At 38.1% G+C, this 15,782-nt stretch overlaps 1 long non-coding RNA gene across 1 annotated transcript in view; it reads right to left on the bottom strand.

The window, feature by feature from the left end:
- LOC116589995 overlaps positions 1–15,782 on the bottom strand; it is a 113,586-nt gene that overhangs the window by 78,869 nt on the left and 18,935 nt on the right. Inside the window, exon 3 of the long non-coding RNA XR_004285470.1 lies at positions 6,230–6,348. This is a non-coding gene — a long non-coding RNA (uncharacterized LOC116589995). The remainder of the gene's footprint in view (positions 1–6,229; positions 6,349–15,782) is intronic.

Genomic DNA, 15,782 nt, shown 5'->3' with positions numbered 1-15,782 from the left:
TTGTCCAATTTTCCCCACACCATTTGTTGAAAAGACTGTCCTTTCCCCATTGGATATTCTTTTCTGCTTCGTCGAAGATTAGTTGACCATATAATTGTTGGTTTATTTCTGGCTTTTCTGTTCTATCAATCTAGGAATCTATTTTTGTGCCAGTACCAAAAGACTTTTTTTTTTTTAATAAAGATTTTATTTATTTATTTGACAGAGAGAGACACAGAGAGGGAACACAAGCAGGGGGAGTGGGAGAGAGAGAAGCGGGCTTCCTGACGAGCAAGGAGCCTGATGTGGGCCACCCTGGGATCATGACCTGAGCCGAAGGCAGCCCCTTAACAACTGAGCCACCCCAGCACCCGTGATCACTACACCTTTGTAATATAAGTTGAAGTCTGGAATTGTGATGTCTCCAGCTTTGTTTTCCTTTTTCAAGGTTGCTTTTGCTATTTGGGGTCTTTTGCGGTTCCATACAAATTTTAGGATTGTTTGTTCTGGTTTTGTGCAAAATACTGTCCATATTTTGATAGGGATTTCTTTAAATGTGTAGATTGCAGTGCACCTGATTGTCTTAGTTGGATAAGTTCTGGCCTTCAGCTCAGGTCATGATCACAGGGTTCTGGGACTAAGCCATGCATTGGCTTCCAGCTCAGTGGGGGGCTGCTTCTTCCTCTCCCTCTGCCTGCTGCTCCCCTTGCTTGTGCTCTCTCTCTGTCTCTCTGTCAAATGAATAAATAAAATCTTTAAAAAATGTGTAGATTGCTTTCGGTAATACAGACTTTTTTTTAAGATAGGGAGAGGGAGAGAGTGAGAGAGAGAGAGGCAGAGGGAGAGGGAGAGAGAGGATCTTAAGTAGAGAGCAATGAGCCTGATGTGGGGTTCAGTCTCACAACCCTGAGATCATGACCTGAGCCGAAACCACTATTTGAATGCGCAAGTGAATAAGCCACTCAGTGCCCTGGGTAATACAGACATTTTAATAATATTTGTCCTTCTAATCCATGAGCATTTCTTCTAATCCATTTCTTTGTGTCATCTTCAGTTTCTTTCATCAGAGTTTTACAGTTTTCAGACATCTTTTACCTCTTTGGCCAGGTTTATTCCTAGGTATCTTACGGTTTTCATTACAACTGTAAATGGGATTGATTCCTCGATTTCTCTTTCAGCTGCTTCATTATTGGTGTATAGAAATACAAGAGATTTCTGTACATGAAGACATTTCTCCAAAAAAGACATACAAATGGACAACAGACATACGAAAAGATGTTCGTCATCACTTACCATCAAGGAAATACAAATCAAAACTACAACGAAGTATCACCTCACACCTGTCAGAATGGCTAAAATTAACAACACAAGAAAAAACAGGTATTGGTGAGGATGTGGAGAAAAAGTAACACACACTGTTGGTGGGAATGCAAATTAGTGCAGCCACTCTGGAAAGAGTATGGAAGTTTCTCAAAAAGTTAAAAAAAGAATTTTCCTATGATCCAGTAATTGCAATACTAGGTATTTACCTAAAGAACACAAAAACAGTAATTCAAAGGGATTCATGTACCCCTATGTTTATAGAACCATTATTTAAAATAGCCAAGATATGGAAGCAGCCCAAGTGTCCATTGATTGATGAATGGGTAAAAAAGAGATAATATAAATATATACAATGGAATATTATTTGGGCATAAAAAAGAATGAAATCTTGCCATTTGCAATGACATGGATGGGTCTGGAGAGTAATGATACATGAAATAAGCCAGTCAGAGAAAGACAAATTCCATATGATTCCACTCATATGTGGAATTTAAGAAACAAAACAAATGAGTGACAAAAAAAGAAACCAAAAAACAGAAAACCTTAAATTTAGAGAACAAACTGATGGCTGCCAAAGGGGAGGTGGGTGGGTGGGGGGAATGCATTGGATAGGTGATGGCGACTGAGTGGATGGAAGGATGGGTGAAACTGGTGAAAGGGATTAAGAGTATACTTATCTTGATGAACTCTGAGTAATACATGGAACTGTTGAATCACTATATTGTACAACCAAAACTGATATAACACTGTATATTAACTATACTGGAATTAAAAATTTAAAAAATTAATTTAAATAAATAAATACAATAAAATAAAACAAAAATATATGGTAAGTATTGCTCCCTAATAATAAGAGAGAAAGGCAACCATCTTGAAATCATGAGGAAACAAATTTGAGAAAAAAGCCAATACTACAGAAGATAGAGAAGAAGAAGAGAAAAGGCAAGAATATGAAAAATCATTGACATTGCTGCTCTGTGAACCAACCCAAGAATTGTCCCTTACTGCTGAATCTCCTCTTACATTCGATAGTTAAAGTTTTTCATTAGTGAGGCTATGTTTTAGTTAGGTATTCTTTTTTTTTTTTTTTTTTTTTTTTGAGTAGAAAGGATCAAAGTCATACACTAGGATTTGGAATTTCAAAACCCAAATCCCTGAAATACTCAGGGCAATTAGTTTATGCCAACAGATTTGGAAGCAAAGTTCAAAGCCAGTTTGATTTAAAAGCTGATTCTAGAGGGCAGAGAAAGAGAGAGAGAGACAGACAGAAATTAAGAAAGCTAAGACACTACTATTTCCTGAGATGAGGTCCCACTCAGTGCTCAACCACTGTGTTTATCTCTGGGGGTGGGGGTGTGGGGGAGGGGAGAAGAACCAGAGAAATTCCAGTTACATGTCTCTTAAGAGAAGAGAACTGAGAGAAAGCCAAGTCAACTTGTTGTCTGGATCAGGAGGGTATAGGCATTTGAATGTACATTAAATGAAGACCAACCAGGAATGGGAAGTTTTGAGGATGCAGCCTGGCCAACTTGAGCCCAGACATACCCCATGCCCCACCTTCACCAGCATCAGTACTTCAATACCTACCTAGAATCTACACACAGTTCTCTCTGGAGTAGGGAAGTGGGTAAAGACCTGACTGATTAAATTTAGTTTCTGACAAAATGAGAGCTAAAAATAGAAATTTTAGAAAAATAATAGTGTTCAGACCTGAGATTATGTTTTGACATATGTACTATTAATTAATTAATTGCTGATAATAATTATACCAGTTTCCACACTCAAGAAGCTCACAGTTTAATAAAGACAAGCAAACAAATAGTTAACTCTAATATGTGAAGTGTTTTATAGGTAAATATTCAAAATGATATAATAACACAGAGTGAGCATGGAGAGTACAACATAAGCTCTGTTTTGAAGGACAAAAATCAGTTAACCATAGATGGTATGGTATGGGGAAATGGTGAGTTCTGTTTTGACCTTGTTGCATCTGAGGAATGATTTTTGTTTGTTTAAAATCAAGGAAACTTGGACATGTCTGTATATTAAGAGGAATGAGGTGGCAGAGAAGTAGAGAATGAGGAGAATGGCTACAAATGATGGTCTGAGAGCTGAGGAAGCAGAGAGCAAAAGCACACAGATCAAGGGCCCAGAACTTTGCCTTGGCCAGAAAGAAGGAAGATGGGAAGGCAAAGATAGGAATAGTTGAAAATACGTATACACACGGGAAGAGTTCAATAAAGTTAAGAGCACTCATGCTTGATGCCTTCTACTTTATGTGATTAGTAGAAGTTCAGGTTCATCTTTTAAGGGTAAGAGAAACAGACCAGGATTTTAAGGAGGGGAGTTACATGGCCAGATTTGTATTTTAAAATACTCTGTCTGGTAGAAATTCAAAGAATGAATTAAAGAGAGATCAGAAAAGACTGAAGCTGGGATGCCTGGGTGGCTCAGTTGGTTAAGCCACTGCCTTCGGCTCAGGTCATGATCCCAGCGTCCTGGGATCGAGTCCCACATCGGGCTCCTTGCTCAGTAGGGAGCCTGCTTCTCCCTCTGCCTCTGCCTGCCATTCTGTCTGTCTGTGCTCTCTCTCTCTCTCTCTGATAAATAAATAAAATCTTTAAAAAAAAAAAAAAAAAAAAAAGAAAAGACTGAAGCTAAGATACCCATTAAGAGATCATTGGAGTCATTCAGGGGGAAAAAAATCATGAAGACCTGAATTAAGACAGTGGCAGAGGGAATAAAAGGAATGGTTTCCATAGATATTTATAAGCTAAATTATTATAAGAAGTGACTGTTTATACACTAGTAGTGATGGAGAGAGAGGAAAGGAGGATGATACCCAGATCCGAACATTTGGCTCATTTGAAAGTTCAGCAAGAAGGAGGAGAGGTTTATCGGAGAAGATAATGAGCTTAACTTTGAATATACTTAAATGTAAAGATATTGATAAGGTTGTGGATTTGGACAGAAATTGATGTAGATATAGAAGGTAGTTGGATCTGTGTATCTAGAGTTTAAGAGAGATGGTCTGACCTAGATAGAGAAAGTAAGGAGAACTATGTTCCAGGAGGGTGGTGGTTGAAACAGTGGGTATAAATGAGATCCTTATGTGAGTATGTGAAGAAGAGATTTTTTTTTTAATGGCTTTTATTTTAACCTATTCCTGTAATTCACCAATATGATAAACTTACACTATATTCAACAATTCCTAAATATGTATCTTACATTCACACTTTGAATTAACACTATCTTCTCTCATTTAGTGTTCATAAAAGTCAGGGAAGCCCTTATGTTCCACAAATAAGCGAAACCGTATGATAATTGACTCTCTCTGCTTGACTTATTTCACTCAACATAATATCCTCCAGTCCTGTCCATGTTGATACAAAAGTTGGGTATTCAGCCTTTCTGATGGAGGCACAATACTTTATAGTATGTATGGACCACGTCTTCTTTATCCATTCGTCTGGTGAAGGGCATCTTGGTTCTTTCCACAGTTTGGCAACCATGGCCATTGCTGCTATGAACATTGGGGTGCAGATGGCCCTTCTTTTCACTACATCTGTATCTTTGGGGTAAATACCCAGTAGTGCAATTGCAGGATCATAGGGAAGCTCTATTTTTAATTTCTTAGGAATCTCCACACTGTTTTCCAAAGTGGCTGCACCAACGTGCATTCCCACCAATAGTGTAAGAGGGTTCCCCTTTCTCCACATCCTCTCCAACACATGTTGTTTACTGTCTTGTTAATTTTTGGTTTCGCTTATTTGTGGAGCATAAGGAATAACATGGAGGACATGGGGAGATGGAGACGAGAAGGGAGTTGGGGGAAATTGGAGGGGGAAGATGAACCATGAGAGACTGTGGACTCTGAGGAACTAACTGAGGGTTTTGGAGGGGAGAGGGGTGGGAGGTTGGGTAAGCCTGGTGATGGGTATTGTGGAGGGCACGTATTGCATGGAGCACTGGGTGTGGTACATAAACAATGAATTCTGGAACACTGAAAAGAAATTAAAAAAAAAAAAATCAGGGAAGCCCTGAAAAGCCTATATAGGCCATGAACTAAGATCTACTATAAACATGGCATGTTCTACTATTATAAATTCATTAGTGATAGTTGTGTAGTGAAGGCTTTAAGACTACCAAATGATATCTTTTTAGTAGTGGAAAGCCGACTAAGTTAAGAGTGAGCATCCCCTTTCGTCAATTCTAGCAATGCTACCAGTCAATGCTACTAGTTATAGCATAGTGGGAAAATTTACGCAATTTCTTGTTACCAATTTTAATACTCATTAAGAATATGGTAAAACGGGGGTGCCTGGGTGGCTCAGTGGGTTAAAGCCTCTGCCTTCAGCTCAGGTCATGATCCCAGGGTCCTGGGATCGAGCCCCGCATCGGGCTCTCTGCTCCACAAACAGCCCGCTTCCTCCACTCTCTCTCTCTGCCTGCTTCTCTGCCTGCTTGTGATCTCTGTCTTTCAAATAAATAAGTAAAATTAAAAAAAAAAAAAAGAATATGGTAAAACGTTTCAGTTTGTACTTTAAAACCACCTTACATACAGAGATACATATACATGTGAAATTACCAAAAATGCCTTTAACCCATTTTTATGCATCTATTACAATGTACAAGATGAATATATTTCTATTTTTCCCTACAGAAAGACAAAGTCTTTTTCTTGTAGTATCTCATAAATGACCTTAGTGCTGACCCAAATATAACCTACTAATTACCCTCTGTGTACCTTCCAGGCCCTGATTAGTTGTATTTAGCATTTGTGTGAGACTGTGATTCTACTCTGGAAATCTTCCGTATAGCTTGTAATTCCCGGTGGAAAAAAAAATTGCTGTGACCTATACAGTTGGAGAAAAGAAAACACAGCTACACTCTTCCAAAAGCGGAACAAAGCAATGAAATAACATACCTTTCACAAGGGACTTGGTGTTATCTGAAACCCTATAATCCACATCCCATTCTGCTTCTTCAATAGGTTGGATGATTCCAGTGGGCGGGTCGGAGAACTAATCAATTTTGAAACAGCATCTGCAAAAATAGATAATGTTCATCTAAAGGGCAACCTAGTCATAAAGCCCCACAAGGATGAGTAAATAAACACACATCTTTGTATAAATGGGATCCCCTAGATGGAGCTGTAATGCAGTATTGGCAATGTGGTATTCCATCAATACCATCAAAGGAATTTATCAAGCACCAACATTAGGATGAACTATGTGATTAAACTGACATGGTTCCTGAACTCCTAGAATTTATAATGAATTCTAACTCCTGCACCCATAATGGAACACTTAAAAACTCAAGGCTCATTTGGTCCTAATCTTTTCTCCCGAATTTCTTTTTCTCCTGTGCTTCCTATGCTAGTGAAGGAATCCAAGGCATCCAAAATTCCTCTCTGTCACTCCCTGTAGCCAATCCATCTTTAATGTTTATTGGTTCAACCTCTTGATTGTGCCTTGAACCATTCATTACCTTTTACTTTATCTATAACCATCGGCCTTCTTGCTAAAAATATGGCAATATTAGTTGCCCTGAACCCCCTTCTCCTATCTTTCCCCAACACTGCCACTGGAGTTACCCAACTTTCAAATCTTGGTATATCACCCATCTGCTCAAAATCCACAAATGTCTACAATCATCTATCATTTATTTCTTTCTCGATACTTCCACTTTTCTTTTAAACTCCAATTCAAGTACAACCTTACGGTAAAGGATTCTTAGACTCAATTAACTATTCATTTACTCAATTAATATTTATTTATTTTTAGGATTTATTTATTTATTTTTGAAAGAGAAAGAGAGGGAGAGCAAGTGAGGGGAGTGGCAGAAGGAGAGAATCTCAAGTAGACTGTGTGCTGAGTGCAGAACCTGAACTGGGGCTTGATCCCACAACCCTGAGATCATAACCTGAGCCGAAATCAAGAGTTGGCAGAGCCACCCAGGAGCTACACTCAATATTTATTAAGCACAAACTTCATGTCATGCTTAGGGCTAGCACTGGAAATAGAGGAGTGATATAATCCTGGCCTTGCAAATTTACAGTGAGTGGCAGGAAGGACAATGAAATAACAATGATAGCAATAACAATGAATATGGTGAAGAACTAATTTGCATACACACAATAAGAGAGAGAGCTCCAGAGATCCCTGGTATTTATGGTGTGGGTAGAGGAAGAAGGGTCTTCAATAAATAAAGTGGGAGAAATTGTGTCATCTTAGAAAGCTAAAGAAAGCAAGGATTTTGAAAAGAAAGAATGATTAAAGGTATCAAATCCTGCCAAGAGGTCAAGCATATAAGGACTGAAGATTATCCTGGAATTTAGCAGAGAAACTTGAGAGCAACTTTGGTGGAGTGGTGGCTGCATAAAGTTACCATAGAGTGAGCTGAGGAGTAAGAGGTAAAGAAATGTAAGTAGTAGGAGCCATCTGGGTGGCTCAGTTGGTTAAGCAACTGCCTTTGGCTCAGGTCATGATCCTGGACTCCTGGGATAGAGTCCCACATTGGGCTCCCAGTTCCATGGGGAGTCTGCTTCTCCCTCTGACCTTCTCCCCTCTCATTCTCTCTCTCTCTCAAATAAATGAATAAAATCTTAAAAAAAAAAAAAAGAAATGGAAATAGAAAATGTCAAAATTTGTCTGGATGGAGAGAGGGGATTTGGTTAATTAGGAGGGAATCAAGGGTTGAAGGAGACTCCCCCCAAAAGTTCCATGCAATTTCTCCATGAGTATCTCTATAATAAAACAATTGTCACCTCATGTAATATTGTTTGGTTTTCTATGCCAGTACTAAAAGGCAAGACACACAGCTTCCATCTTTATATCTCCAGCTCCTGACACAGGTTCAGGTACAAATAAGTACTCTACATACTGGTTTAATGTCTGAATGATTAAATGAGTGATCTGCTCTAATCCAAATATGAGATTCATTCTTCAGTTCTCCTCTTCCTTGACTTGTCTCCACATTTCTGTCAACTTCCTTCTTGACTTATAGCCGTAAGAATCTCACAAGCTTCAGGTCATTTGACTCTTGTTCTGTCCTGCATATGCTCCTTCTCTAAGAGCTCAGCTCACACAGTTTCAGCAGCTGAATCCCAAATCTATCCCTCAACCTGTAATTTTACCTTTCTAGATGACTGCAGGGTCTTTGATGTTTGACTGCTTCACCAACACCTGGAACTTAACACATGTGCAATTGCACTCATTACTATTCTCCCCTTTAAGTCAGCCAATATATTTTTCCAACTTTACTGAAACTTTTTACCTATAGGGATATTTGCAGGTGAATGTTGTGCTCCAGTCCTTGCTTGTTCAGATAGGGTAAATTATACATGGTTACATGTAAGCATAGAAATTCCATCCTCAAAAAGGGCAACCTTCTATTATCCCAAAATAATATGCTAATACTTTATTATATGTTCCATCAACACTGTGTATTATATGTTTGCTTGACACATCACAACTCTGAATTCCGGGCCCAGTGTTTCACCTGTTGGGCAGAAAAGCTGTTGACATGGTTATCTACCGTAAAATAATCCACCAAGAGCAGCATTAGATTATTTGTAGTTTTTTTGTTTTGGTTTTGGTTTTTCTACTTTTCCTGGTCTTCAGAGTAGATTGGTTAAGGTCTCAGAGGTATGGGCTAAAACTAAAGAGTCTTAACACAAATATAATCATAACATTATAGCACAAGCTGGTAATCCATTTAAAAACATACTTTTTAATCATAACATTTCTGCAAAAACTTAGATGGTTGAAATTTTCTCCGGACAAAGCAGTTAAAAATATTCAGCAGGAATATTTGTTTCTTATTCATGTGACACCATTTTTTTTTTTTTTTAGATTTTATTTATTTATTTGACAGAGAGAGATCACAAGTAGGAGAGAGGCAGGCAGAGAGAGAGAGAGGAGGAAGCAGGCTCCCTGCCGAGCAGAGAGCCCGATGCGGAACTCGATCCCAGGACCCTGAGATCATGACCTGAGTCAAAGGCAGAGGCTTAACCCACTGAGCCACCCAGGCACCCCATGTGACACCACTTCTTAACGACCAAGGCATATTTCCTCTATATTAGATAACATAAAGGCAGGCAATGTTTCACATACAGATAATATGATTTTTATCAATTTAAGGTGATGTAGATTCCATCATTTTATTTTATTCTATTTTAGCTAAACGTTACTTGAAAGGAGAATTTTAATTATAATAATATAATTATCCTAAAACTTAAGATAGTCTTTTAAAAGTTTCCTCATTTAGTTACTGTGGTATATGTATATTTTGCAGATAAATCATATTTAGAAGATAGTACAGAAAATAATCACTGTCCAGGGGGTCTTTGTTGATACTTAAAGTTTACATGTATTTACATTTTTCAGCCAACTCTGACCAACTCCATTTAGACATTTAGTCAACATTTAGGTGACTTCTTGTGTCACCTGTGTGGCTCAGGTGGTTAAATGTCTGCCTTCACCTCAGGTCATGATCACAGGGTCCTGGGATTGATACCTGTATGGGGGCCCCCTGGTCAGTGGGGAGTCTGCTTCTCTCTTCCCCACTGCCCCTCCCCCTGCTCATGTTCTCTCTCTCTCTCTCTCTCTCTCAAATAAATAAGTAAAAAATCTTAAAAAAACCAAAAACAACAACAAAAAACCCACCCTCTTCTGTGCATTTGTCTTCTGAGACCAAGATAGAGTTTGAAATACAAAAGATATGCCTGTGAAAGATAAAAGGGACCTGGGTATAGGCCAAGTTTGAATGTGCTATATAAAAAAAAGAGGACATACCAGTTATCCAGATCAAAGAATTTGGAGAGAAGGAGCCAGTAAAGATTATGCAGGAGCTAAAGCTACCCCTTGGCAGCCATTGACTTAGACACAGAGTGGTTGTTCAATTAATACTAGTTCATTTGAGACTTAGTTGACCAACAGCGGAGTTAAACATATGCAAGGTTATGTGGAATCTCTATCGTACCATAAAGCACTCTCAATTTAAAGAAGGCAATCTGAGGCACAATTCTTGGATAGAGCCAGGAACAGAGCCCGGAGCTCTCGCCCTCCAGTTGGTGATCCTAACCCAGTGCATTCATTCTCCTCCCCTTCCCCCTGCTCCAAGCTTGATGTGTTGAATACACTCAGTAGTTCTCAACATGTTTTTTCCTTACAGTTCTTTATTAGCAACATTCATTTAGGTTTTGGACTCCTGTCAAATGTAATGTGAATGGAGTCCAGATGCCTTTTCTGAACTCAACAGAACAAGAGGAGAGTCAGAGAGCCCATCTTGCCACAATCAAAACTAGTGCTTACAACAACACCCACTGTTGGTGACAGGCTGTGTGGAGCAGGGCCAGTGCTGATCTAGCAGTATATGCCAGCTCAATGAGTCAGAAAAATGTTTCAGATGTGCCAGGTTGCTCAGAAATTCCCATCAGTTCCTGGGCAGAATAATTGCTGTGTTCCCCAAGAGTAAGGAATCAAGATGAGAAGAAGCAACATCCCTAGGATGGCTTATGTCATTTACATCCCTTGTTGGCAGCAGAGGACCACTGCTTTTAAAATGGTGCCACAGACTTGCATGAAGGGCTGCAAAGGCTGGGGTTGCTAGCAGCAATTCAAAAACACAGGGCTAGATGAAGAAGCAATTGTGGGAAGGATTTCAACATGGACAAAAGGATTAACAGCAAAAAGATGCAGGGTGGAGGGGGATGGATGATTATCGTTTGCTGTGGGTTTAGCAACACTGACATGTTTTTATGAATATTTACAGGAACATTTGGAAGCTGTGTCTTTTGCCCACACAGCCTCCACCCCCAGCCCTCTTGGTAGGAACTGCACCATATTTAATGAGGCCGGGGGTGGGAGGGAGAACCAGGTCCTCTTTGCCTTCAGGTTGCTGTCACCGTCACCGTGCCTAGTTGCCAAGACTCCCGGGGGCAAATATAAACGAAGGAAAGTTAAAACAGAAGAAGCCAAGCCTGGGTTTCTCTGCTTGCAATGTGAAGCCTGGTGATAAAAGGGAATGAGAAGTCAAAGAAATGGCAGTAAAAAGACATGAAAGGGATGAAGGGAGAGTCTCAGAAGAAAGATCCATTTTGATGCCAATATTCTTGCCCTATTCAGTAAAGGAGCTTATCAGCATATCTCTATAAGTTAAATGAATCATTAATGAAATCACATCAGTTCTCAATTCTTTTGAGTTCTCAATTCTGACGCATTGCCTCCTCTCCCTCCTGACTCCTGCTGTCTGGCATTACTCCACTTTATTCTACCACAACCTCCACCAGAGAAGACTTCTTTCCTCCTTGATTTTCCAAATTTCTATCCCCTTCAACATTTCTCTAAGTAGGTATTAAGGCAGAAGAGAACAGTAGTCCAGAGCGCAGGCTCTAAAACTACACTGTCTGCATTCTAATCTGAGCCATAGCACTCTGAGAAAGTTGCCTGGCTTCTTTAAACCTCAATTTCTTCATCTGTAAAATGGAGCTGATGATAGACAAGGTTCATCTTTGGGAATAAATCAAGGAAAGCACTTGGAATGCAGTAATTCAGTAACTGTTAGTGTTATTATTACAGACCATCCTTAACTTCTGTAAAATAATTATCTCACATATGACCCATGCTTTCACACATCCTACATTGATACTCCTAAAATACTGAATTTCAAATGTCAGCTGACTAATGATGTTGTCCAGTTAATCGGGACACTTGACTACCAGCTAGTAAGATAGAACAGGAGGTTGCATGTATGGGGACCTGTGGTAGTATTAATCCTTGAGCCGATGCAAAGCAAACTTTCTGGCAGATTTTCGTTGTTTTTTCTAGTCAGACACCATAAATATTCACCTAGAAAGTCACGATTACGTTTTTTAAAAGATTTTATTATTTGAGAGAGAGAGAAAATGAGCAGGGGGCTGGGGCAAAGGGAGAGGGAGAGGCAGAATTCCCTGCTGAGCAGGGAGCCTGGGAGTTCGATCCCAGGCTTGATCCCATGATCCTGAGATCATGACTTGAGCCAAAGGCAGATGCTTAACTGACTGGCCCACCCATGTGCCTCCACATTTATTTTCTAATGAAGTTTGTTATTGTTGATAATAGTGTTAATATTCACATTGTTCTGAAATTTCAGGATGATGTGCTTTTATCTGAGTCTTTTTGTTGTTACTCATTTTGCTGGACACTCAGAGGCAATTTCCCATCTTTAGACTTACCTCAGTTTGGAATTTTTTTTTTTTTTTTTTTTTTGGTAATTTCTAGCACACCATTTTCTCTGTTCTTTTTGAATTTAGATGCAGATCTCTTGGATCAAGTCTTTAATTTTCTTTCATTTATTTCCCACTATACATTTCTTTGTCATTTTATTTTCTGGGAGATTTATTTTCTGGAGTATTTTATTTTTGGTGCAATTATAAGTGGGATTGTTTTCTTTGTTTCTCTTTCTGCTGCTTCATTATTAATGCATAGAAATTCAGCAGATTTCTATACATTGATTTTGCATCCTTTGACTTTACTGAATTCATTTATCAGCTCTAGTAGTTTTCCGGTGGAGTCTTTTGTATTTTCCATATAGTATATCATGCCTTCTGCAAATAGTGAAGGTTTTACTTCTTCCTTACCAATATGGATGTCTTTTCTTTTTTTTTTGTCTGATTATTGTAGCTAGGACTTCCAGCACTATGTTGAATGAAAGTGGTGAGAATATTCCTGATCTTCAGGGAAAAGCTCTCAGAATCAGTATTAACTCTTCCTTAAATGTTTGGTAGAATTCCCCTGTGAAGCTGTCTGGTCTGGACCTTTGCTTATTGGGAGTTTTTTGATTACTGATTCAATTTCATTGTTGGTAACTGGTCTGTTCAAATTTTCTATTTCTTCCTGCTTCAATGTTGATAGGTTATATGTTTCTAGGAATTTAACTATTTCTCTTAGGTTGTACAATTTATTGTCATATAATTTTTCATGATATTCTCTTCCAGTCATTGTATTTTTGTGGTGACATTTTTTTATTTCTCCTCTTTCATTTATGATTTTGAGTCCTCCCTCTCCCTCTCTTTTGAATGAGTCTGGCTAAAGGTTTATCAATTTTGTTGATCTTTTCAAAGAACTAGCTCCTGGTTTCATGGATCTATTATTTTTGCTTTTTTGGTTTCCATATTATTTATTATTGCTCTAATATTTATTATTATTTCCTTCCTTCTGCTGGTTTTGGGTTTTGTTCATTCTTATTTTTCTAGCCTTTTTAGGTATAAGATTCAGTTTTTTATTTGGGATTTTTCTTGCTTCTTGAGGTAGACCTGTATTGCTATAAAATCTCTCTTAGAACCACTTTTGATGCATCTCAAAGATTTTGGACTATTATATTTTCGTTTCCATGTAATTTTTAATTTCTTCTTTCATTTCTTGTTGACCCATTCATTATTTAGTCGCATTTTATTTAATCTCCATATATTTGTGCTCTTTCCAGATTTTTTCTTGTGATTTCTAGGTTAATAACTTTGTGGTCAACAAAGATGCATGGTATAATTTTGATCTTTTTGCATGTGTTGAGCCCTTTTTTGCAGCCTAATATGTGACCTATTCTGGAGAATGTACCGTGTGTACTTGGAAAAAAAATGTGTATTCTATTTTGGGATGGAATGTTCTGAATATATGTGCTATATCCATCTGTTCCAGTGTGTTGTTCAAAGCCACTATTTTCTTACTGATTTTCTGTTTGGATGATCTGTGCACTAGTGTAAGTGGAGTGTTAGAGTCCTCTACTATTATTATATTACTACTGATTGGTTTCTTGATGTTTGTTATTAACTGTTTTTATGTATTTTGGTGCTCCTGTGTTGGGTGTATAAATACTGAGAATTGTTATATATTCTTGTTGGATTGTCCCCTTTATTATTATATAGTGTCCTTTGTTTCTTATTACAGTTTTTTTTTAAAGTCTATTTTGTCCAAAATGAGTATTGCTACCCAGCTTTTTTTTTTTTTTAACATCCATTTGCATGATAAATGTTTCTCCATCCCCATACTTTCAATTTACATGTGTCTCTAGGTCTGAAATGAGTCTCTTATAGACAGTATATAGGTGGGTCTTGTTTTTTTTTTCTTTTTAAAGATTTTATTTATTTATTTGACAGAGAGAAATCACAAGTACACTGAGAGGCAGGCAGAGAGAGAGAGAAGGAAGCAGGCTCCCCGCTGAGTAGAGAGCCCGATGCGGGACTCGATCCCAGGACCCTGAGATCATGACCTGAGCCGAAGGCAGCGGCTTAATCCACTGAGCCACCCAGGCGCCCAAGGTGGGTCTTGTTTTTAATCCATTCTGTCACCCTATGTCTTTTGGATGGAGTGTTTAGTCCACTTAAATTCAAAAGTAATTATTGACAGATATGGATTCATTGATATTTTGTTTCTTGTTTTGTGGTTGATTTTGTAGTTCTTCTCTGCTCCTTTATTCTTTTATGCTCTTTCGTGGTTTGCTGATATTCTTTAGTGATATATTTTGATTCCTTTTTATTTTTTGCATATCTATCCTTGGTTTTTGATTTATGGTTACCATTATTAGGTTTATATACAATATCTTCTGCATATAGCAGTCTATATTAAGTTTATGGTCTCTTAAGTTTGAAACTGTTCTTTACTATTCTCTCCCCACTCCACATTTTAGATATATGGTGTTATATTTTACATCCTTTTATTTTGTGAATCCCTTGACTGATACACTTATTTTTACTGCTTTTATGTTTCCTACTTTTCTTACTCATACTTATGGTCTTTCCTTTCCACTAAAAGAGTCCCCTTTAACATTTCTGTAGGGCTGGTTTTGTGGTCATAAAGCCCTTTAGCTTTTATTTGTCCGAGAAAATCTTTATGTCTCCTTCTATTCTGAATGAGAGCCTTGCTCGATAGAGTATTCTTGGCTGCAGATTTTTTTCCTTTCAGCACTTTGAATATATCACTCCAGTCCCTCTGCCTCTGGCCTGCAAAATTTCTGCTGAAAGAATCCATAGATAGACTTATGAGATTTCCCTTGTATGTAACTATCTTCTTTTCTAATGCTGCTTTTAAAGTTCTTTCTTTACCACCACTTTTTGCCATTTTAACTACTATTTGTATTGGTGCAGATCTCACTGGGTTGATTTTGTCAGAGGATCTCGGTACCTCCTGCATCTGGATATCTGTTTCCTTTCCCAAATTAGGGAAATTTTCACCTATTATTTCTTCAAATAAAATTTCTGCCTTCTTTTCTCCCTCTTTTTCTTCTGGGATCCCTAAAAGGCAAATAATATGCTTAATGAAGTCACTGAGTTTCTGAAGTCTATTCTCATTTTGCATAATTTTTTTCCCCTTCACTAGCTCAGCTTGATTACTTTCCATTATCCTGTCTTTCAGGTCACTCATTTGCTCCTTTGCTTCCTATAGTCTTCTACTTATTTCTTCTAGTATATTTTTAATTTCATGTATTGTGTTTTTCATCTCTGA

The sequence above is a fragment of the Mustela erminea genome, chromosome 5 (assembly GCF_009829155.1).
Source record: "Mustela erminea isolate mMusErm1 chromosome 5, mMusErm1.Pri, whole genome shotgun sequence".
NCBI classification, from domain to species: domain Eukaryota; kingdom Metazoa; phylum Chordata; class Mammalia; order Carnivora; family Mustelidae; genus Mustela; species Mustela erminea.
The sequence above is the reverse complement of the archived record's forward strand: the minus strand, read 5'-3'. Positions and strand labels throughout refer to the sequence as shown.